At 39.1% G+C, this 25,207-nt stretch overlaps 1 protein-coding gene across 2 annotated transcripts in view; it reads left to right on the top strand.

Moving 5' to 3' along the window:
• The first annotated feature begins 9,167 nt into the window (after window positions 1–9,167).
• LOC129778049 (coiled-coil domain-containing protein 85C-A) overlaps window positions 9,168–25,207 on the top strand; it is a 162,120-nt gene continuing 146,080 nt past the window's right edge. For both annotated transcript variants that reach the window (XM_055784700.1, XM_055784698.1), the window contains exon 1: window positions 9,168–10,261. The gene's annotated coding sequence lies outside the window, so the exon portion shown is untranslated. The remainder of the gene's footprint in view (window positions 10,262–25,207) is intronic.

Below are 25,207 nucleotides of genomic sequence, written 5' to 3'. Positions count from 1 at the left end.
GGAACCAGACCAGAGGGCAAGGACCCGTATCCCGAGTAAACAGAGATTAAAGGCTTCAACTCACCAATATTGAACCGAATTTAGATAGGTTGGTTCATCTATCACACTGATTTATTTTAATTATTTTTTATCTTTACTTTGCGATTTGGATGATTTTTTCGAAAAATATTCACCTACTTAAGAATTTGTAAGTAACTTGTATTAATAATTATTAATTACATTTCATATTTACTGGATGTTATATATTTTTATTTTGTTAAACTTTGATGAGAAAATGACCCCAAGTTTACTCACTTAACAAATCGCAATGTTGCGTATTTTGTATGAATACCAAAACAACTAGAGATAGATTTTTCGAAAAAATATGGCTGTAGGGGTCTCTCTTCTCATTAATTTTCTGTTCCAACGATACCAAATTTATTCACTTGCGTGTCGTTTCCTGGCTCCGGACTAAGTGACCCAGTCAACCGAATCTCTCCTTCTAAGTCACCTCCTTCCCTTTCCTCTCGCCCATTTCCTCCACACATTTCCTTCTTCCATTTCCTCCCGGAAGGACATCTGTCAATCCTGAAAGATGTCTTTTTCGCCTGATGTCAAACCACGTCGGCCTGATGTCGGGTTAGTCGGTTTACATCGATTTTTTTTGTCAAGGTATTTACATTTAACAACAATTAGACCAGTAACAACAAAACAAAATTTTACTTACACACTAAACAGATATTATTTGACACAGACAACATATTGTGACCGATGACTTAAAAAATGATCGGTAACGACGATCGATCGACGAAACGGGTAAATACCTATTGTTATGTATAAAGCATAAAACATTAATTATTCTTCCGTTTTCCAGGTGCAGATCTAGGATTTCGCTGCGGAATTTTATGTGTTTTAGATGTAAAATTTTCACGTAGATAAAGCGTTTTTGTGCAGTGTTTTGGTAAATAAAACGGTGAATATGTGTTTCTGGTTTTGTTATCCGATTTTACGGACTGGAATTTACAATACGTTACTGACATTTCGTTGTTAAACGATATTCCTAGATTGTGAGAGCAAATTTGAATAGAAAATCCAAGCATAAACGTGTCCTAGTGCTCGATGAAGGACTTTTGTCAATGAGAAAGTTTATCGAGCTGAGCCAAAGTAAATCTAAAGCTCGTATCCTATGAAAGTGTGATTCGTATTAATGTAAATTCGTAAATTCGTATTAATCATTCCTTCGCATATTTCAGACAATTTCGAGCGTATCTCGTATTAATGACTTGTGTACTATTGCCCTACATGGTTCGAATCGTTGCTGGTTTATTCGTATACTGCCGTAATATCGCAAAGTGACGCAAGCGCCAGAGGGAAGAATTTTCAGTACGAGACTTTTCGCAAAATTTCATGTATAAAAGCTGATTTGTACAAATTGTGTACAATTGATGGAAAACATTGCCATCGGCTTGATTTTTGAGAAAATGCAGTTTTATTTACAGTATGCAGTATTTGTTACCAACGCCACTTTGTTGTGGAAACAGCAAATTTTAATCGCTGTTTCCACAACCGATTGGCGTTCATCCATCAAAGTATGTGAGAATCTGCTTCCAATTATTTTCTCCAAAATACCGCCGTTGAGCGGAACATGAGGAAGCATCAGGGAGAAGAGCTCTACACATTTTCTGACATTGTAGTATGCGTGGAGCAGGCTAACGTAGTTGAGAACCCGTTTGTAACAATCATGGACAGCACCAACTTTTTCCAATCCAAAATGCAATTGAAAACATTCGTGTTGAATGAGATAACGTCGTCCGAAATTATCCGACGTAAAGCAAATACAGTTTACGCGAGGATGCTTTGAGTTTTGTTATAAAATGCGTTTCGATGGAGAATTTAGAAGAGTGCAGCTGTTCACCAAATCCCACATTTACCATTCAATCAACACTCAGCTTCAATTCATCCGAAAGAGAATTTGAGCAGGTGAGATGAGTAAACATCGTTAAGAAGCTCTGTCCCTTGATTCCTGAAGATAAAGGACACTATTGGGAAATCCTTGTACTCAACAATTAAATTGGTGAGTTTCAACTATTTAGTTATAATCGTTATGTCACATATTGCGAAAACAACAATACACTTCAATCTAGGATTTTTATTTCTTTCAAAATGGGTTTTTTTTATTAATCCGCTTATTTTCGCAGGCTCAGTTACATAGGTTTAAAGGAACCGAACTTTTAACTATATTTTTACTAGAATATAATCCTAATCCTATGGTTAATAAAACAGGAAACCGATTACTCGCGGTCGACTCGAGTTTGGACGGGTGACACATTTTCATTAAGATGGGTTTGATTTTATGAATTTAAATATTTGACGAGACTTTCAAACAGAGCTTCTAAGTACATGATTTGTAGTTCTAAAACAAAATTGATGTTATAAATGTAGCACCGAACGGGGATTAACTGGTTTCGATTGAAATATTTAGCATGACGAGCTTTTCGGAAAAGTGATTTTTTTTTACAAGAAAGAGGGCATGTGACTTTCTTTATGCTAAAAGTCCATGACGGAACATGTTGTTATGTGAAATTTGCTGTCCCTGCTCGTTCATTCTATGCCACCAGAACAGATAAAAAATGACATCGCATCAAAGTCAAATTACGTCACATCATTTTCCACCTCACAGTGGAAATGGCGCTTACGCCATTCCGTTTGCAAGCTTTTACGGGGATTCAAATTTTTTCACATTTGTGTAAAACTTTGCAGTCGTTTGAAAGGATTTGGTATTCCTTATCGATCTATAACATAAAAACAGGAAGTGGGTTATATCTATGGTATAACCGCAAGGGTGACGTAGGACTATCGTTGATTTAGAGATCATTTGTTTGAAGTTGAATCTAAATCCATTCTGAATGAATGAATAAATGAATATTTGGGAGACACAAGGTTTTATGCATCCAATATAGGATACGAAAAACCTTGTTCTGAAGAATAATCTTCAGAAGCTAACCTGCTAACTGTACTTGATTGACAAATCACAAACCCAAATGTATTATATGGATATTTTATGGATAGAAAACATTCAATTAAACTCTTTCACATGAATATATTTTGAAAATTCCCAGAGGAACTGGCAGATTATTTTCAGTAACGATTAGTTATTTCCACATTTTCCTCGATACTGGAAGCCCACCAGTGGTTAATACCAACTCGATAACCACCTGTTAATAGCACTTGATTGAAACATATTTAGTCACAGTGTTACATGGATAGAAAACATTCAATTAAACTCTTTCACATGAATATATTTTGAAAATTCCCAAAGGAACTGGCAGATTATTTTCCAGCAATTATTAGATCTTTCCGGAACTTTCACGATGCTGAATGGCATCCTAACGGAAAGAGTTCTGCGCGTGTATGTGTCGATCCTTCGCCGTCCACCTCCTCCAGCACGTTAGGCAACGATGTTGTCTTGTCGATGTCCTCACGAAAAAGGAATGTGTCTCACCACCAGAATATCGCTTAAGTATGCTTTTTGTGTGTGATTGAATCGAGAGAAGGTGTGGTTTACGATGGTAATTTGGAAGGCAAACTAGAGGGGAATGAACTCTCTGAGCTCGGAACTTTCGGCGACTGAGCAATAATCGATTGCGAGCGCATACAATATTGGATACGGAAATATCCTACTGATGGGGAAGAATAATCTTCTGAAGCTATCCTGTTAATTGCGATTGATTGAAAAACCACAAAACCAAATGTATTTGATCACAGTGTTACATGGAAAGAAAACATTCAAATAAACTCTTTAACATGAATATATTTTGAAAATTCCCAAAGGAACTGGCAGATTATTTTCAGTAACGATTAGATATTTCCACATTTTCCTCGATACTGGAAGCCCACCAGTGGTTAATGCATCGCTGCAATCGCTGTTCAATTAGAACTGAGTGGATTTCCGAGCGCCGCTCGCTTATATACCGATTGGTGATTTCAATAGCCTGTTTTGAAAGCAATTTTAAGACTATTGAAACAAGTTTTTGGATCAAAAAGTAACAAGTATATAACGCGTAGACATTTTATCTTTCGAATGAAGTGTTTATCATACCATTTCGTTCAGTTGTTTAGGAGCTATTAACGCTCAAAATCTCGGTCTCCGGTGTAACGCTTTCGTTTTCGAAACTTTGATTTTACACCCCGGTATAGAAATGAAAGACGTAGTCCTACGTCAAAAGTAAAATGTCAATTTTGACGCTTGCCTCACTTTGCGAGATGGCGGCAGTATAGCCGAGAAGCTTGACGTAACTCCACTAAACGTAAGAACACACTAGACGGTTCTCCCACGCGGATTCTGGAATGATGAGCCGCATTGGGAGCCGCGGACTTCGAATCCGAAGATTGCAGGTTCGTGTCCTGTCATAGTCGCCATGATGTGGTCTTGCGTCATTTTGATGAATTTCGGATGTAAGAAGATAACGTCCACGCTCTTGTGCGTACTAACTACCACTGTATATTTTTATTAGCCTTTCACTTAAATACTAGTTTACAATTCTTAGCTTAACTGTTTGTTACTGGGCGGGGCATCGCACAGGGACATAGTGAAAGTGGAAAATGAAAGAGATAGAATGAGGACGGAGAAATGTTGTTGTGTTTGCAAATGGGTTTCCGCCTTGCTTACACAAACATGACTCAAGTAGGTCGAGAAATTAAACATCTGGCGCTTGCGTCGTGTGACGATTTGTTCACATGACGGTGCAAGTGTCGTGTTTATTTCTTGTGTGGGAAAAGGTTGTTTCTTCGGTAATAAATTGTTTAGTGGGTAACCAATAATTTATGACCTGTGGTTAACGAGGGCTTGTTATTTAGGATAATTGCAAGTGTGAAGTGAAAGGAAGCATTTCTGGGTGTTAAGAAAGGACTGTGGGAAAGGACATATTGGCGTAATGCCACACTTAATGTAAAACACATTCAGCGGCTTTGGACGGCTTCACTAGCTGCCATTATTATATTATTATAGACAGATTCAAGACGAGTCTATAGTATAAGGTACTTGTGAAATCTTCAATAAAGGGTGTGTCATATCAAATTGCATCACGGAAAAAACGCTGTAGAAATTTAATTTTTAGGAATTATATCTTCAGCTTTCGCTTATAATCAGATAAGAGTGTATAGATCACGTTGGCCATGCTTCACTGTCAATTTTTCGTAAATTTGGAAAAATGTCGTCGAACGAAAAAGAGCGTCGTGAATTAATCCTGCGCACTCATTTCGAGAATCCGGAGTTGTCACATCGGGACATCGGTAAGATGCTGGGAATCGTCCAATCCACGGCCGGCAGAGTACTAAAACGATACTTCGAGAACCTAACCATCGACCGGAAGGTGAAAAACGGCAAAAATTGATGCTCCGTCAGTGAAAAAGATCACAAGCGCGTAGTTAAGCAGTTTAGACGTGATCCGAGAAGTTCGGTCCGGGATGTCGCCAATAAGCTGAATTTGTCAAGTTCATTCGTCCAGCGGACCAAGCAGCGGGAGGGCCTGCGTATATACAAGGTTCAGAAGGCTCCTAACCGCGACGAAAGGCAAAACATGGTGGGGAAGACGCGAGCCCGGAAGCTGTACACCGAAATGCTGACGAAGCCGCATTGCCTGGTAATGGACGGCGAAACCTACGTCAAAGCGGACTTTCGTCAGCTGCCGGGCCTGTTGTTCTTCTCCGCAGAGGACAAATTCAGCGTTCTGGAGGAGATTCGCAAGCAGAAACTATCCAAGTTTGCCAAAAAGTACATGGTGTGGCAAGCGATCTGCTCTTGCGGAAAGCGGAGCGCCCCCTTCGTGATGACCGGCACGGTAAACGGGCAGGTTTACCTTAAGGAGTGCCTACAGAAGCGCTTACTACCACTATTGAAGCAGCACGAGGGCCCGACCATCTTCTCGTCGGATCTCGCTTCGTGCCACTATTCAAAGGACGTGTTGGAGTGGTACGAAGCCAACGGGGTCACCTTCGTGCCAAAGGAAATGAACTCGCCCAACGCGCCGGAGCTTCGCCCAATAGAGAAATATTGGGCGCTTATGAAGCAGGCCCTCCGGAAGAACCCAAAAGTTGTCAAATCGGAGGCGGACTTCAAGAGAAAATGGATTTCTGTTCAAAAAAAACTACAACCTGACGTTGTACAGAACCTTATGGACGGGGTAAAGAGGAAAGTGCGAGTATACGGGCTTGGGCTCGAAGTATGAATAAAAAGAAAATGCCAAAAGTTGTTTAATAGTTTTTATTTTACTGTCTACAATTTTCAAAAGGATCGGTCTACTGGGCGAATTTCTACAGCGTTTTTTCCGTGACTCAATTTGGTGTGACACACCCTTTAGCTTGAGCCCGCGCGCGTTAGCAAACACAGACAACTTGAGATAGAACATATGCAAAAACAACTCTTTTCTTAACGAATGTATTCAAATGGGTTTAATGTGGAAACCTGAGGTAAGCTAGGGATAGCTCAATCGGAATACTTGTAAATTCATCTTCTCAACAGATAATTATATCAAGACTTTTCTGTGTTGTGGCAGATCTCATTGCAGATTCAGGTTGACACGTTTATACCCCAGGTTGAATGTAGGGCCTGAAGTATCGGCTGGAATTAGGCTTAGGTTTGCTCAGCTGTCTGGTCTCGAAAACGATAAACAGACCGTTTTCGGGTATCCAGTGAAGCGGGAATTTCTTTGTAAATTCAAGGCTAATGCTGACATACGTATTGGGCCCAATTCCTGATCAGTCAAGGATTTTTTCGAGTTGGAAATTTTCTTGACATGCCATGACATGACATGTAAGGTAATGGGCCTGAAGTATCGGCTGGAATTAGGCTTGGGTTTGCTCAGCTACTAGAACTCGGAAACGATCGCAATTGCAGGCCGTGGCCGGGGTCCTGATAAAGCGGGATTTCCCTTGCAAATTCATGGCTAATACTGACATAGGCATTGGGTTCAATTCCCGATCGGTCTAGGGTCTTCCCGGGTTGGAAATTCTCTCGACATACCATGGAATGAATACTTTAGATAAAGTCTTAATTTGTTCTTTCGATTAGTAATCTATGTCTGCGGGATAACCAGTCCGTTTTCTTTTCAATTTAATGTGCTCACTGGTTAGTATGATGTAATAAAGAAATACAGTAACTCAATTATTATCAATAATCCTGCTCAAACCTTTGTAGGGGAATGAGGTGGGACCATCTATAAAAAAAAGGTAAGTTGAATAGAGGGGTGGTATATAAAAACATACGATACGAATAGGACCATTGTTTTTCTTTAACAGTTTTTGCCTATTTATAATGTTCGAATAAAAGAAATTCATGCCTGCAACAGAGTCAGTTCGGTTTGATTTTTGTTTTATAATACTGGTATCTTAATTTGATTAAACATAAATATTATCTATTGGATAAATCGGCCTGCTCAAACCTTTGTAGAGGTATGAGGTGGGTCATCATCATCATCATAAGATGTCAAATCACACGATCTAGATTAGCGTATATTTTTGGGTATACTACTAAGTCCGACATCAGGGTTTGATACGTTGATATATTGAAATTCATATTCTGTTACCTCTCTCTCAATAGTTCAGCCAGAAGGGCTAATCCCAAATGCCCTCGATCCCTGGTCTAAGCCGCGGGGACCATTGAGGGTGGGCTCTAAAGACCTCTTTTCGATGGCTAGCTCGAGCTTGAAACGCGGAGGCTCAAGATCGGCATATTTCACATCCGTGCACAAATCAAGGGATCAATTGGCAATTGAATACACACTAGATTTTCCTTTTTTCCAATTTTTATTAACTTACAGTGTTCGTGTGAAGTGTGTGGAGGCCGGTCGGCAAGAGCCGAGCGAAGGACACTTGTGACGTTGTTGGCGACCGTCGTCGCAAGCTGGGTACCAGAGCTGTGTTGCGCGTAGAGTTTCCAACGAGTTGGCGACTCCACTTCAAGTCTCTCGTTGACCGCTGACTTAGCGATGACATCAATTGTTGCCAATCTATTTGAATTGGTGCCGATATTATTGGGTCCTGTTTGGGATAGGAAAGCACTATTTACCACTGGGTCTAATTCTTCTCTTATCAAATGCTCTTTACCTAATTTTTCGATCCGCTCTGTATGAACTGCAGTTTCCAAGTGCTTTCAATTTAATTTGAATTAGAAAAGTATGGACACTCTTCTATGACCATTGTGCCTTGGATTTTATTATAGACCCAGTAGTGCTTTCCTTTTCCCCAAGTTTTTATGTCGTATGTCTCTTCTCGAAACATATACATGTGTATTTCAGCTATTTTGGTTTTATGGTATATCGCTCAACTCCAGGTTTGTGTATTTGGTGTGTATATGTGTGTTCGTGTGATTATAGCTAACTTATGTCCTAGAGTAATTCTAATGTTTTACATTCTTCTTTCAACCTACATATATTTATTTATTTATATAAACTAATTTATTTATGTTCTTACAACTACTATATTTCTAAACGGTAACAATCCTGAGATGCTAGGTGATTGTTAATCTTTTCACACAACGCGAATCATATTGAATAAACATTAAAAAAAACTCAATTTATAAACAATGCTTTTTAAATCATACAAACTGCTTATTTTGAATAATATTGTAAAATAATGCGTTTTATAAAAAACTATCTCGATGTTTTTCAGTTTATTGCAATAAACTAGAAATACGATATTACCACGAAAAAGAATAATGGTGATAAATTGTAAAAAATGAGTGAATGATTGAGAAACAAACTCAAAGAAAGGTCGAACATTATTTTTATATTTTTTTAAAGAACAAAAATGGTTTATTTTTGTGTTGATGACAAGAATTAAAATCATCTGTGGGACAACCCTATTACGCTGCGAATGTTTCTAAAGCGGTGACATCTCTTCGAAGCCGGTGGTAGAGGCAAAGAACACGATAAAAACAAAAAAAAACTGACAGCATCTGATCCAAGCTAAAGAGAGCCTGAGAGACAGCCTCTCTTTCGTAGCAAACTTCGCACATGGAATGCAATGCTGGGTGCGCGTGCAGACTTATTTGTGTGGGAGAGAGCGAATTGAGTTGAGCAAATGAGCAAACAATACGGTCACCTGAGAGACGACGGTGATCAGGTTCGACGAATTCCCGGAGAGCCGCCGGAGTTCGAAGAAGTTGTTATATTAGTGCTTTTGCATTTTGCCGTGTTTTTGTTTCAGTTTTGCCGTCGAAGCGAGTGGAGTTATATTGTGGCCGTGTGTAGCAATAATCGCAGTGCCTTCGGTTTTGCTTGCCTGTTTCAACTGCAGGAATTGAGGAGTTGAAGAATTGTGCAGTGCGCAGATCGCTGCGAAGTTGTATATTTCGTGCCTTGTTTTGTAGTAAATAGTGGAGAAATAAAAAAAATAATTCGAGTCCGGGAAACTCGTAAGGCTGCCACCGTTTGTTGATGTTTGTGGATGATCGGAGTTAGCCGCGCGCACATCGGGTGGATAGTGAGCGAGAGTGCATACGCGCAGGGAAGAAGAAAAACGTGAAGTGGATAGATTCTTTTGCCTTTTCTGGACCAAAAACGGCAAACCAGTAGCGACGGCGGCCGCAGCAGCAGCTGCAGCATCCCGTGGGATTTTGCGAAAGCCCCAACACGGTGGGTCAAGTAGGTGCAAACTGTGAGAGGTGAACGCGGGGTGCTCTGTTGGCATTCCGAAGGGTGGTCGCCGCGGAGGAGGAAGCGAAAACGTATTCAAGGCTCAAGGCAAAATAAGCAGCCTCACACAGAGTGAAGACGATACACGCTCTAAAGAGCAATAATAAAAGGTTGGAAATTTTTTTCCGTTCCAATTTTGGGATACACTCGGGGTGGATGAGCGACGCGAGTGTTCGAGAGAAACAGGGCCATCTCAAACTAGCAGTGCAAAAAAAAAAGTGGATGCTGCGTAGTGAAGTCTTGTTGTTTTTTGTTTTCTTATTATTTCGTGGAAAACACGTGGAACACGAATGATCTGATTTTGGAGCTCAAAAGGTAAGGCGCGGCAAAGCGGTTTCAAAGTGCACCCGGTAGAGTTTTAGTGCGAGAAGTGCGAGGAAGACGGGTGCGAGAGGGTGAATGAAATCAGGGGCACACAGTGAACCGAGGAACGAACGAAAAGTATCAAAACAACTGTGCCTTATTAGTGGACTGATTTTTTGTATAGTGGAACTGCATTAGTGGCATATTTACTGGAGAACAATTCGACTGTGGAGTGATATTTGGTTTGGAACTGCAAGCGGAAATAGATTCAACTTGGGCTTTTTTAGGTGAGTGAATTTTCAACACTACAATAAATGAAACTTATGCGAAGGATAATAACAAGATGTGTTGGATAAACAAGGGACCCAACAGACTATAATGAAATGAAATCTTAAAAAAATATAAGAATCAGATAAATGCAAAAAAAAAAAAACATAAATGCAAACACTGGCCATTCTTGTCGTGATAGTGGCCTCACATCCTTGAGCCACTCTCTGAAAGGGAAAAGGCACAGTGAGGACCCGTTCCAGTTCTCCAGAATTCCCATCTTCGGGTGCTAATGGAGAATGATGAACTAACTAATTTAAAGCTGCTCATTAATTTGAGTTTGCATCTCTTATCGATACCAGCATGAAAATCTTAATAATCTTATTTGCATTATATGCAGTGTTCTAGATAATGATGCAATTTGTGTTTAAAAATAGAACTTCAAGTCAGAGATGCTAGATTTACAGAAATCTCCGTAGATCTGCGTATTTTTTATATAAATGGGAATATGGATCCTTAGTGAATCTGTGAATCTAGCACAATCTACGGAATTTGGTACAATCTCTACAAATTAATAAGAATTTGTGTTTTCAGTGTAGCGGGTAAAACCGACACCCTAAGGTTTCCCACCTCCCAGACCTCCCATGTTTCCATGACTTCATATCGTTACAGATCCTCTCTCAAACCCAACATAAACCATTCTACAGAAGCAGAAGCAGAACTTGAATTTTGGTAGCAAACAAAAATTGATGTTTATAGGTGAAATAAAAGAGAGTGCGGGTGGAACCGACACATTGCGAAGATCGAATGAAAAAAATATACTATGTGGACACTCGAAGAGGGGGGATAGTTGCAAATGATTCGTAATTTGATTGCGAAGACAACAAACAAATTCATGTATTTCGACTGCAAAAAAAAAACTGAATGGCTCGGAACTCAAATATCTTTTTCATATTGTAACACCTTTCACGTTGTTTTTTGACGTAGGACTACATCTTTCATTTCTATACTGGGGTGCAAGTTTAAAGTTTTGAAAACGAAATCTTTACGCCGGAGAACGAGATTTTGAGCGTTAATATGTTTGTTACTTTTTGATCCAAAAACTTGTTTCAATAGTCCTAAAATTGCTTTAAAAATAGGCTATTGAAATCACACCAATCGGTATATAAGCGAGTGCCGCTCGAAAATCCACTCAGTTATGATTGTGCAACGATGGAGGTACGATCGCTGGAATGGATGGATGTATCCCTAACATAGACTTCAAAGACAGACATCATGGAGCCTTTGAAAATCGGCATAGCAAACTAGATGCAAGCATGGATCCTGGGGAAATTGGCATTGCAACATAGATGCAAACTACGGGTACTTTTGTACTCGCATGCATTTTTGCAAACCGGAATGTGTTTTCCCAATACATATTCTGAAACCAACAAGTTGGGAAAATCGGCATTGCAGATACATTCATGTCGGCAATACTTTAATATCCCCATGCATTTTTACACTCCGGAATTCGTTTTGCTATCACGGTCTACAAAAGTGGGTACAAATGTTACGCTTTGGCTCGATTATTCAAGACTGCTTTGGGAGATATCTCTTCATGTCGCCAGCTCACTGAACTTCTACGCATACCGTTTGATGATTAGGCAAAATGTTGATAACTATTTGCTGCGATAACTACTACCATAATGCATGAGTAGAGTTAATTTAGAGTTAATTTAATTCACTAGTTTAATCAATACACACCAAAGTTAACACTGTGCAGCGGCGATATCGTACCCAATGAGGAACATCCGAGGTGGGATTATTGCTAATTGAAGAAATACAATTGATTACTAAGCCAACAGCAGTCCTACGTCAACCTTGCGGTTATACCATAGGTATAACCCATCCATAGTTTTTTTGACGTAGAACTACGTCTTTCATTAAGGGTGCCAAATCAGAAAACAGGTCACTTTTTTATGAAATAAAATTACGTTAATAATCATTTTTGCCGTGAACGGATTCTGGCGATTTACATACCAAACGAATCGGAAATTCCCTAAGATTTGTTTGACATGCTATACATTACAATCCCATAGTCTGTGTCTGGATTAAATTGATGAAAATTGGAAGCATTCCCATTTCCTCATACATTTGTTCTGTCCATTTGTATGCTTTCCCGAACCGAGCTGTCAATAACGAGCAACTTATCGACGAGCAACGAAGGGAACATCGTAAGATGTAAAGTCTCTGTGAACAAAGGAAAAGAGGAAGAACAAAGGGAATATTTGCCTGGAGTATAAATAGTGGATCTTGCCGAGGCAAACTTCATTCTTCGTGAGGACACCGACTGAACAACACCGTTGCTGGGCGAGCTGGATCGCTTGTTATTGCTTTTCGGACTGAGCTGTGGACGCGACTTAATTACTCACTCGCTGATGTTTCTGGCATTGCAGTCATTGCATCAAACTGACACCATTGCGTTAATGTTTTGAGCTACACAATTGTGTCGGGAATCATCAAGCTAGGCTATCGTCAGCTCACCAAGAAAATAAATGTTCTGGAATTTTGTCAATGATTTGGTTTCGCATGACGGTAGGAAAACTCTCTCCACAAAGGATGACAGTTAATCTAATCTAGACTGGTAATATTAACAGAAAGGGCTTCTGTTGAGAAGAGCGCAAAACAGAGATAAGTGTGTGTATATTTAGTTGCTTCAAGCCATTGATATATGGATGTTTGTGTGCGTTCATGCATGCTTCATAACCCGTACGTAGAAATAGTGCATCTTTGCTACGCTGAAACCCCATTTGTAATGATAAATATAAACAAGGAGGGGAGATAGCGGAAGGAAATTATTTACGCTAGGGTAGTAGTAAAGATTCTCTACTGGGACAAATATCCAGCCTTTTTCCAAGCAGTGAACATTGTTTGTTTTCTGTCATCATAAAGGCTTCGTTAGTGCCTTTGACATTACATCAATGCATTGAACTGACGCTATGGTGAAGCAGGTGTTAAGGTTGTGCACCTAAAAAATATTTGGGGTATACCAACTTATCCAATAATTTATAATAAGGCATTAATTTATTTAGGTTCGCGTGCAGATAGAGTTTATTTCGCTTATTTAGTCACCAAGAAAGTAAATATGGTTCTGGAATTTTGTATGTGATTTGGTTTCGCTTGCCAGTAGCAAAACTTTCTTCAATAAGGATGACAGCTGCGCTTATCTCGAGCATGTATTGTTCTGCGAGCACAAGCATTCTGAAAAAAATTGGCTCCATGTTGTTTGAGATTCTCCAGATGATGTTTAGTGAATACCAGTCTTATTTTACGATTCCTTTCCGATACGAAAGAAATTTTTCTGGTAGCACGAGCACGGTATTTACAATCAATCAAGCGGTTCCGGGTTGTTCTAGTTGTCGCTTCCAGTCCAAGTTCTTTTTCATTGGCCGTACATCTACAGGATCTTGTTCACCAATTTCAGTATTCGGCGGTCATCCATAGAACGAGTTTTCCTTTTCCTTCCTCGTGTTTCTGATTTCTTTCGGTATGTCAGAGCATTTGTAACCATATTCTGTGAGCAGCCGATGGTTCCTGCTATTTCTTTAAAAGTTTTACCTTCATGTCACAGTTTGCCACGATCCATTGTCTTAAAAAAAAAGACGGGTGGGTAATGTCGGGGACATAACCGGAGTGACGTAGGACTATACAAAGGGGACAGCTTTTGTTAAATATATATTTTAAATATATTGTTTTATTTTCTTCTCCTACGTGAATACCTACCTATCTACCTTAAAAATGGATTAGTTTACTGTTTACTCTTCATGAATATGTTGATGGTTCTTAAAAGAACCTTTGGTGTTGTGTTTTTGTTATCACTCGATATTCCCATCTTGTTCGGTTAAACCTTCCTGTTTAGCTATTGCGTTTGCCACTCGCCACAGCTTTCACAGTTGGAAAATTTCTTCCCATCCAGCTTGTGACATGTTGTTCAGTAAATTACCTTTAATGCGACGTGCCGGAAAAAAACTTTGCCACTCACTGAAACTAATTGTTGCCTTGATGAGCGCCGAACCGAAGCTGCTCTGTTCTTGATGCGGGTTTTCTGATTGTCGTGAGCAGCTTTGCAAGCCAACTCGAGCACTCCGACGGCCGAAACTCTATAATTGCTGTTAGGTATACTGGTGCTCCGGCACCAATCCGTTCGGCCTAGTTACCCTTGCGGAGCAATCAGTGAATGCGACCAACAGGGAACTGGAGACTTGCACGGTTCGAGTGAGACTTTGCCTTTCCCTTAACTTGTCCTCCTTTGTTACGTCCACGATGCCGATGCCGTACAACCACACGGGTTTACGGTTTGAAAGAAAATAAGATATTTTTTTTGGGGTCCGCGTGTTTTATACTCTAGCGGTACACACTCACAGGATAGAGACAAATCGGCAGACTCAGCCAGAGGGGCGAGTCCAACGAGACGAACGAATGAGCGTTAAAAGGGAGCGATGGCAAAAAAATACATTCATTACGATTTGTTCGCTCGTTGGTTTCACATGCAGGCTAAAAAGGGTCCTTTTCAGGATCACAAAATTATCTTCAATCTAAAGAGTTTATTGTTTTGTTATCACTCGATATCCCCATCTTGTTCGGCTAAACCTTGCTGTTTAGCGATTGCATTTGCCACTCGCCACAGCTTTCACAGTTGGAAAATTTCTTCCCATCCAGCTTGTGACATATTTTACAGTAAATTACATTCAATGGCACGTCGCATTACCAACACTCAGTATCGGATTGGAGGTAATTTTAACCTGTAATTGAACATTTGCGATGACAGCGGTACAGTGTCGACTTTCAATGTGGGGTCATAATTTGGACCCCGAACTCTATGTTTACAAAAATGTCCAACTAAATATGTCGCATTACATGTCCGTCCAATTAGCTAAATGTCGAGATAAGTGTAAATTACTGTACTTTAAATCTAGAAGCAATTTAAGAATTGGTGAAAATCAATAAGCTCAGAACAACTGCCAAATTCACATACTCATCATATCCTGGCAAACAAGTTATGAAAAAATCAATTTGTGTTTTATTATTATTTTGGATATTGTTTTAGAAAGCATTGAACTGTATTTCCTAAACTCTTTTTTGGAAGGTTTAATGGCCCTGAAAAGCGCCTTGTTTTATGGAATGGTTCCAATTTAGAAAACTTAGTACTCGTGGTTTTGAAAAAAACCATTTCGAACGCCCTCGATGCCGCCTTGTTCTGGATTTGCCACCAAAGCAGTGTGTATAAAGAACAAACTTTTTTCTTCTGCCACCTGATGCCGTTTTGCGATTGCGTTTGCCACTCGCCACTCGCTGCAACTGCCTGTTGTCTTGATGTCCACCGAACCGAATGTGTTCTGTTCCGAATGCGGGTTTTCTTATCGTCGCGAGCAGCTTTACCAGCTAACTCGATCACTTCGGCGGCCGAAACTATATAACGCCGGCTAGGTGGACTGATGCACTGGTACTAACGCGCTCGGCCTAGCTACCCTTGCGGGGAACTCCAGATCAACACGGTTCGAGCGGGATTTTGCCTTTCCCTTCACTTTTCCTCCTTTACCATGTCCAGACATGGCTGCTTGGGTTGGTTTGTTGATGTGTTGTGATGCGAACCGATGTGGTGTACGGTTTGAATGAGAATGATCGTTACGGCAGCGGAGCGGGGATTTTTAAGTTGACTGGCTGGCTCGAGAATTACGCATGTGTGAGACTGCGACCAATGTTTCGTTCATTTTTTTCTTTTTCCTTTCCAATCGTGGTTCATTCTATTTCGCTGCTGCTCTGGTTGCCCGTTTTGGTCGGTTCGATTTGAGGAGCACAAAATGGACCAATCAAAAATAGGCACATAGTGCATTTTGACAATGCTTGATATTTCACAATTATTCAATTATTTATCTCAAGAAAAATGAATTGTTATTCGTTATGATAGATGCGTAGATATATTTCCTATCAATTGATGCAAAAACCTTTGCGATCTATTGAGAAATGCTCGAGTTATAAGCGTTCCAAATCTTGCATTTTTTCCTACTTGTTCAGTGCCTAGATTTCCATTTCACCCCCTATATCTTCCGGTTAGACGTAGTCCTACGTCAAAAGAAAAAATTTACAGCCAACTCGTGAAATATTAGTATATCAGTACAGACTTACTATTTTCATTCACAGAAAACCGTAGATCAATAATTAATTTGTATTGAAAGTCACGTCACGATGTATAGTAGAGTAAAACACCTATTTCTCACTCAAATGCTGATCAATGAAAATTTACGTTCGCTCACGGTCAAAGTAATATGAATTTTGGCAGATACCATTGTTCCATTAATTGTTCATAATATGAGCAATCTCACACAGAGATGGCGTTTTAATATGCATTATATATGATAGGTTATAATTTTGATGATTTTATAAGAAATTCTTACACCCATTATTTCTTCCACCACTGTAGTTCATATAGTAGGGTGTCGAATATCTGGAAAACCTTGAAAATTAGGGAGTATCAGGGAATTTGGTCACCAAGCAGGGAAAAAATAAACAAAATATTACTATTAAGCTGATTAAAACATTGTTATTGAACTAACACGTTAATTAATTTTTTGTTCTCATTGTATCGTTTTTTGTTTTCTTCACTATCGAAATCTGCTTTCACGAAGTTTGAAAATTTCACCCGTTTATGAAACGAGTCGCAGAAGGAGGTGCAATCCATTGAATCTCCTTCAGTGAAATTGTATGAAGCCCATACACCGTAGCGAAATGAGAATGAATGAAATCTTTTTTGAATACTATATATTGCATTTTTTGTTAATAAATTTGATATTTAATTATTTTCATGTAAGTCGCATTAGTCGAACAACACATGAAAGAGGAGCTCATTTGTCGGAGAAGTAACAATTTTCTAAAATTATCGAAGTATTATATTTATATTTGTTAAATGTCAAAAAGAAACGAATAAACGCGACAAAATAATCAATGTTTAACCCTTTCGCGACGGCGACCATACTGTGTTATCGTTCGCGAAAACCCAAGTGAACAATCCTTCATGACCGATGTATTTACAGCTTTTTTTTTGAGGTCATAGTGAAATAAAATAATAATATAATTATGATTTTCATAGAATAACGAATAACCTTTTACCATGAAAAAAAATCAAAGTAGTGAAAAATACACAATCCAACATTGCCTTCTTTGCATTTAACGGGATTCGCGTCTCCTATTATTTTCATTGTAAACAACGCATCTTCGGGCTTTTTTTCTTAGGATGTACACGAAGTAGGAAAGTGTCTTTCTATGAGTCTTGTAGGATTATCATCATTAAAGCTATAAATTGTATTAACCCTTTCACGTACAACATCGAGTCTCACTCGATGTGAAATGATTGTGCCATAACGTACAACATCGAGTCGCTCTCGTGGTGCGCTTTCATATCACTAAGCTACTAAGACGCTCAGTAGAGAAGTGAAATTACTCGATGCGTTCGCATTTGGTTCGCTTTTTCGAAAATAAAATCGTACGAGAAGGGGTTAATAAATGAATGTCGCCGCTGTAAACTATTAAATGACCTAAAGCCTAAAGCCAGACGCGTTGCCGGTAAGAAAAAATAATAATCTCGAATTCATCATTGATATATACTGTTCATACGACGTCATCTTTTTCTTCAATGGTACCAACGTTCTGATCGTCCCCAATGTTCCTAACGTTTGTTAACATTGACAAAAAATTCTCCCAACCGCTTCAACTCGGTTATTGCATAAACATCAAACGAAGAAAACACGCAACATATACTCTACTCATTTGCTCATTTTGAATTAATATTCATGAACATGATGTTAAAGGAGACGAAACAAACAAGAGAGTGCACTCGATAGATTTTCATGTGTGTCGTATCGTATAATGATTCGACGCGGTCAGGACAACGTCATTCTACGGAGTCGTGAGCTGTGTTAACGATTCATGGTCGACATATACGCAAGGATAGAGAGCGAAAGACATCTATTCCTACGACACAATCAACACAAGCAGCATGAGAAAGAATACGTTCACTTTCGAAACGCTATCATGAGCAATATCGACACAATCTTTGCTATTGCCTGGCCAAAACGCATGCATTCCATTACAGCACGTGTGTTCAAATGAAAAAAATAAGTCTTTAATGAGCTTCACTACACACGTATCCGATCCCACGAGGATTACCGCTTTTGAAACTAAAAAAAAAAATGAAACATATATCTATCGTATTAAATATGTGTTCTATGTAATAGTGTAATTACATCCATTTCATTACGTAGAATCTAGCGTCAACGGCGAATAAGTTGTGTCCTCTATCGTCGAACGTCGAACCAGTCCGGTACAGCTACATCCGATATCCCAGAACCGAACTGCGACACACAACGGTAAACTTTTAGATTCGAATTTAATATTTCATCTTGGGAGATTTCATATAAATCAACCGGAAGTATAAATACGTTCAAACGACTCGAAGATATGCGCAATGAAATGCTTAAAGACACTGACATTATTAAATTACAGGTTTAACATTTGTTTATCGAATGACAATGCGCACCGTCATTTCCGGCAGTACAAACATCAAACAAATTTTTGGTCAAATCGTTCTATTTGTTATATTTCATCGATCAAATTCGGTTAATTTTATAGATCGTTAGAATATTCAAACACACTTACAATAAATCAGTTGTTTTTTATTTAACAACCGAAATATTCAGTAGAAATAATTTATATGGCAGAACAGTGTTTGCCGGGTCAGATAGTTGTAATATAAAATTATTATCAGACACTATATTCGCTCAGAATGTTTCCACCACTTACAAAAAACCTGTTACTCTATAACAGATAGTACATATTTGATGAGAGAAAGTTAATTTTCATTTTTAATTAAGATCATAATAATATGTTTATTCCACCTGAAAATCTATTATCATGATCCCTCAAAATTGAACAACCGATTTTTCGTTTTTTGATTTGCCACCCCAATATGCTTCAAAAAGACGAAATCCTACGTCAAAAGACGTCGAAAGATGTTATCGCCAAGAAAGTTCGAATTAGAACCCCCGGTCGGATTGGGACTACCTTCCTCTATTGACGAGCGAATAATAATTATAAAGTCTGCTTCATTTAATATTGGAACAAATTCTTTTGCTCATTGTGGCGCTCCTAGTGGACGGATTTGGAAACTTTTTTCACCCACGTGTCGGGAAATTCATTACCTTTCACCATGTATTTATGTCATAACACCAAACGATAGCATTTTGTAAACAACCGCCATGGAAGCCGAACGGAGAGATAAAATTGTGCACAGTTTTCTTGAAAATCCATTGTTGTCGGCATCTAAGCTAGCTAAACAGCTTAAAATGCCCAGAAATACCGTATGGCGTGTTATCAAGCAGTACAAGGAAACATTGACGACGGCTCGGAAGCCGCATTCGAAGCGTCGGAGTGGAACTGTCGACCGGAAACTGCGTGGGAAAGTCATCAAGGCCGTCAAGAGGAATCCCAATCTTTCAGACCGCGATTTGGCCAATAAGTTCCAGGCCGCTCACAGTACGGTGTGACGAATTCGTCTCCGGGAAGGAATAAGGTCATTCCGAGCCAGCAAACAGCCAAATCGGACGCTGAAGCAGAACAATGTGGCCAGAATCCGTGCTCGAAAGCTGTACGACCAAGTGCTGACCAAGTTCGACGGATGTATTCTGATGGACGATGAGACCTACGTGAAGGCGGACTTTGGGTAAATCCCAGGTCAAAAATTTTATTTGGCGACGGCTCGGGGGGATGTACCTGCAAAATTTAAGTTCGTGTTTGCGGATAAATTCGCCCGCAAGTACATGATTTGGCAGGGGATATGCAGTTGTGGACAGAAAACCAAAGTCTTTCTCACTGACAAGACAATGATATCAGAAGTCTACAAAAACGGATTCTGCCGTTTATTCGTGCCCACGACCGTCCAGTAATGTTTTGGCCGGACCTCGCAAGCTGCCATTACAGCAAAACGGTTATGGAATGGTACGCAACGAACGGGGTCAGCGTAATACCGAAGGACCTCAACCCCCCAAACTGCCCCCAGTTCCGGCCGATAGAGAAATACTGGGCAATCACGAAGCGGAGGCTTAAGGCAAAGGGAAAACTTGTTAGGAACATGACTCAAATGAAGAACTGGTGGAATCAAATCGCGGTGACGGTGGACGAAAAGGGTGTGCGCCGCCTAATGTGCCGTATTACAGGAAAAGTACGAGAATTTCTTCGAAACAGCAAATAATAATTTTTAAATTTTTTTTTTATGAAAGAGTAAAGAAAATGCTACATTCTTTTTGTACATTTGTATGAAAAACAAATTATGAATTCGTTAATAAATGACTGAACTACACGCAATTGTTTGTGTTCCAATATTAAATGAAGCAGACTTTACGTTCCGCAGGATTTGGTAAAAAATTATTTTTGATCTCTCTGGAGTTCAAAACGTTGTTGCGTTGCGTACGTTGCGTAAAATCGTCCGAGTTCTTCCATTTCATTTTCGTAACTGTTTTCATATCCTTTTCATTGCACTTTTCATTTTCATATATTATGTAATTAATATAACAGCACTAGTTTACATCAACGCTCTGCTCAGATATCACGTTTTCCCTGAAGTTAACTTGGAAATTGTTGTAACGATTCCATCTGAATAAACATTTCAAGATTTCCAATCTCCGCTGTTATGTCAATCAGCGTTATTGACGCTTCCTTCTCCTTGCGAAACCCCATTCGCGTTTTGTTTGCGTTTTGTATTAATTATAGTTCCGCCACACCTTGATACAAAATAGCAACAGCAAAAACAAAATGAAATCTCCAATAACAGCAGCTCGTGCAGCATCACAAACAAAAACACACAGTCCCCACCGCCGCCACCACCACCAGAGTCAACATCCGATGAAGCGCCTTGAAGAAAAAATTCTAAACATTCCTTCCTTTCGTGACCAGAGCCAAGTAAGTATAACACAGAGATGGTCTCTCGGCGCGGAAAGGGCGACACGAGATGAGTACGCGAACCAAAAAACACAGCAACAAAACAACAAACTAGCCATGAGAAATACCACCAATCAAAGCAAAACTCTTGGACTCGTGATTTGAGATAGAATACTTGAAGTCATGCAGCCGAGCAAGTCGGAACGCGCGCTACTGCCAGCCAAACACAACAAAGTGCTAAAACGCGCGGTAAAATATAAATTCATGCTCGTCCTCAATGCCATGCCATCTCGTCGTTCACGGAACATGAAACCCGATAGAGGCTGTGTGTGAAGAGTTGGGAACTAAAAACAATGTTCTTTTTGTACAGCTCCGGTCCCAATCGTTTCCGTCTCCGTCGGAGGGGATCCGAGGGAAGCCCCCATTAGGCCCTAGGATTTTTCTGAGTGCTGAGCCCCATCCGGTCTGGTCTGGTGAAGCAAAACGAAACGTTTACCGTCTAAAATAAATTCTAGTCGTCTCCCGGGTTAACTTCAATGATTTATTTACAATTTAAATTACAGCCAAACAGGATGCTCTCGATTTTTTTCCTCCTCTATCCGATGCAAAAAGATGTGTTTGTGTGAACCTAACACGAGCGCTCCACCGGGGAAATTGGCGGTTGTATCGCGCCAGATTTAAGAGGTAAACGGTTTACGGGATGCAGAACTGGACGCGGGACGTAAATGTTGCAATCGAAGCACTACAACATTGCTGGCCAGAAGCAGTCAAGAATGGAAACGAGCCAATAAACTTGGCCGAACTCGGGGATTGACTCCGCTGAACTGGAACAACAACAACGCTCCGAAAGACGCTCGCTTTTCCAAGAATTGGTTTAGCTGCTCCGACTAACAAAGCGGAACCTTTTTCCTGTGCTGCTGCCGCTGCGGCAGTTGATCGAAAGCCCGACCATCAAACTAAACGACGGATCTGATCGAGTGGAGGCTAAGATCTGCATGCTGCTGGAAAATGTTTGAGATCGTCGTAAAGAATCAATTACCTTCGGAAAGATCCTCGAACGTTAGACGCTTCTTTGTTTTGCCTCAAGAATCTTCATATGTTTCAATCTCGATGTTATCATATTTCCGGATTTGAAAACCATGGGTTATTATACTGAATTTATTTTCAAATGACTCATCAACGTAAAGTAACAATGAGCGGTGTTTATGAATAGGGGAAAGCCTCTGTGAGTAGAACAATGCAAACCTTTTTATCTTATTATCCCTATTATCTTTTCGAAAAAGATTACAACATGGATAGTGACACAATTCACAATAAGATAATATTGACGAATTCCATGCCAACTCGATTGGTCGCATCTGAGCAGCACCATCTCAGATAGCAGTGAAACGTTGTGGGTGTAAAGACATGGGTCATTTAAACAATTTTGAAATATTCGAAAAATAATTAGACTATTTTTTGAAAAAAGCCAAATTTTTTTTCTTGATTTTTTACAAAAATTAATAACTTTAAAACTATGATACCTACAAATTTCTTGTTAAAGGATGAAATGTAGGAAATTATTAAAATTTTAACAAAAAAATTCCAACATTTTTTTGGAAAAAAAATTCGCTGGCAAAAAAGTTATTTTAAACAATAGATTTTTCTCAAAAACGATTTTTTTTAAATTCTCAAATATATATATATATATATATATATATATATATATATATATATATATATATATATATATATATACATATATATATATATATATATATATATATATATATATATATATATATATATATATATATATATATATATATATATATATATATATATATATATATATATATATATATATATATGATTAGCCCTTATAATTTCCAAAAAGTCGTCCATACATCGGAAGATGGGCACTTTTACAGGGAAAAAGTTCTTCGAACAACAACTTTTTCATATTTTCTTTGAAAAAAATACAACTTATCCTAATTTTGTTCAAAGTCAAGATAGCGATATACTGTATTCGACAAAGTTTTAGACTTTTGTCGAAGACATCAACTTTCTATCTTTTATATTTTTTGGAATATAAGTCATTTTTGTATGAAGACTCCTGAAAAGAATAATGTTTTGCTTGTCACATTTTTGTGTGTAAATTCTCACGTTTGACATGTTCTTGACATGTTTCTAAATAGAGAAAAGTTCCAAAAAATTCTTTGATAATTTTTAACCTAAGTACTTTCCTACATTTCATTCTCCGACCAACTTTTTTTGTAGATCTTATAGTTTTTAAATTAAGATTTTCCGAAAAAAAAGCTTAAAAAACTCAAAATTTTAAAAAAACTACAAAAAAATGTTTCCAAAAAGTAGTCTAATTATTTTTCGAATATTTCAAGTGTGTAAAGTTGCTTAAATGACCCATGTCTTTACACCCACAACGTTTCACTACTGTCTGAGATGGTGAAATTTTTTGAAACCTAGAACAAAACTAAACAATATGATCAATATTGAGATATCCAATACCACAAATGGATAGGTTACTATCACTGATGTTGATTCGAATATAATTAATAATAATTATATTAATTATTATTAAACATTAGTCTGCACAGTACCCTTATGAAATCACGAGAAAAATTATAGCCCTAAAACCATGGTTCGAGGGAAACCCTAGATTAAATATAATATGATTAAATATATAATCGAATATATATTAGGCTGTCAAAAAAGTCCTGCGGTATTTTTTTTGAATTTTCATTTGTTCATAAAATTAGTTACAATCATCTGTTTTAAGTCAAATATGCGCCGTTTTGTTCGATGACTTGTTCCCAACGAGATGCCAACTTCATAATACCCCTGTTATAGAAGCTCGCTTCCTTATTGGCAAAAAACTCGGATAGCCAATTTTCGCAGGCCTCTTTTGTGGTTAACTTCTGACTACCTAGCTCGTTCGCCATGGACAAAAACAGGTGGTAGTCACTTGGTGCAATGTCAGGACTATACGGCGGATGCAAAAGAACCTCCCATCCGAGCTCCCGGAGCTTCTGACGCGTCACCAAAGAAGTGTGTGGCCTGGCGTTGTCCTGATGGAAGACAATGCGGCCTCTGTTTATCAAAGATGGCCTCTTCTTCATGAGTGCTACCTTCAAGCGGTCCAGTTGTTGGCAGTACAGGTCCGAATTGAGCGTTTGGCCATAGGGAAGCAGCTCATAATAGATTATTCCCTGACAATCCCACCAAACACACAGCAGAACCTTCCTGGCCGTTAATGAGGGCTTGGCCACCGTCTGAGCCGCTTCAGCGGGCTTCGACCACGACCGTTTGCGCTTCACGTTGTCGTAAGTGACCCACTATTCATCGCCAGTCACCATCCGCTTCAGAAACGGGTCGATTTTGTTGCGATTCACATGCGTCGATACGGTCAAAGATGTTTTTTGCGTCAACGTGTGTGGCACCCATACATCGAGCTTCTTTGTGAATCCAAGCTTCTTCAAATGGTTAATAACGGTTTGATGACTTATCCCCAGCTCTTGGCCGATGCTACGGCTGCTACTATGCCGGTCTTTCTCTGCTAATTCAGCGATTTTGTCGCAATTTTCGACAGGCCTTCCGGAGCGTGGCGCATCTTCGACGACCTCTACGTTGAAACCATCGTTGTGCGGTGGAAATGGAAACTGTATCGGGTCCATAAACTGCACAAATTTTATTGGCAGCTTGAGATGCATGTTTGCCTTTGTCATAGTAGTACTGTAAAATATGTCGGATTTTCTCTTTATTTTGCTTCATATTTGCGACACTATAACTCACGAACGACTTAACCAAACAAAACACTGTCAAGGACTATATTATAGCGCGCAAAAATAGCTTTCCAACAAGCTATAGTATGACTCGATACAATGAATACAACTAGAACTACGCGCATACAACGACACCTCGCGGAAATACCGCAGGACTTTTTTGACAGCCTAATATATTGCCAAGATACAAGTGCATATTAACGAGGAAAATCAAGATAT

The sequence above is a fragment of the Toxorhynchites rutilus genome, chromosome 3 (genome assembly GCF_029784135.1).
Source record: "Toxorhynchites rutilus septentrionalis strain SRP chromosome 3, ASM2978413v1, whole genome shotgun sequence".
NCBI classification, from domain to species: domain Eukaryota; kingdom Metazoa; phylum Arthropoda; class Insecta; order Diptera; family Culicidae; genus Toxorhynchites; species Toxorhynchites rutilus.
Note: the sequence above shows the minus strand (reverse complement) of the source record. Positions and strands in the feature narration are given on the sequence as shown.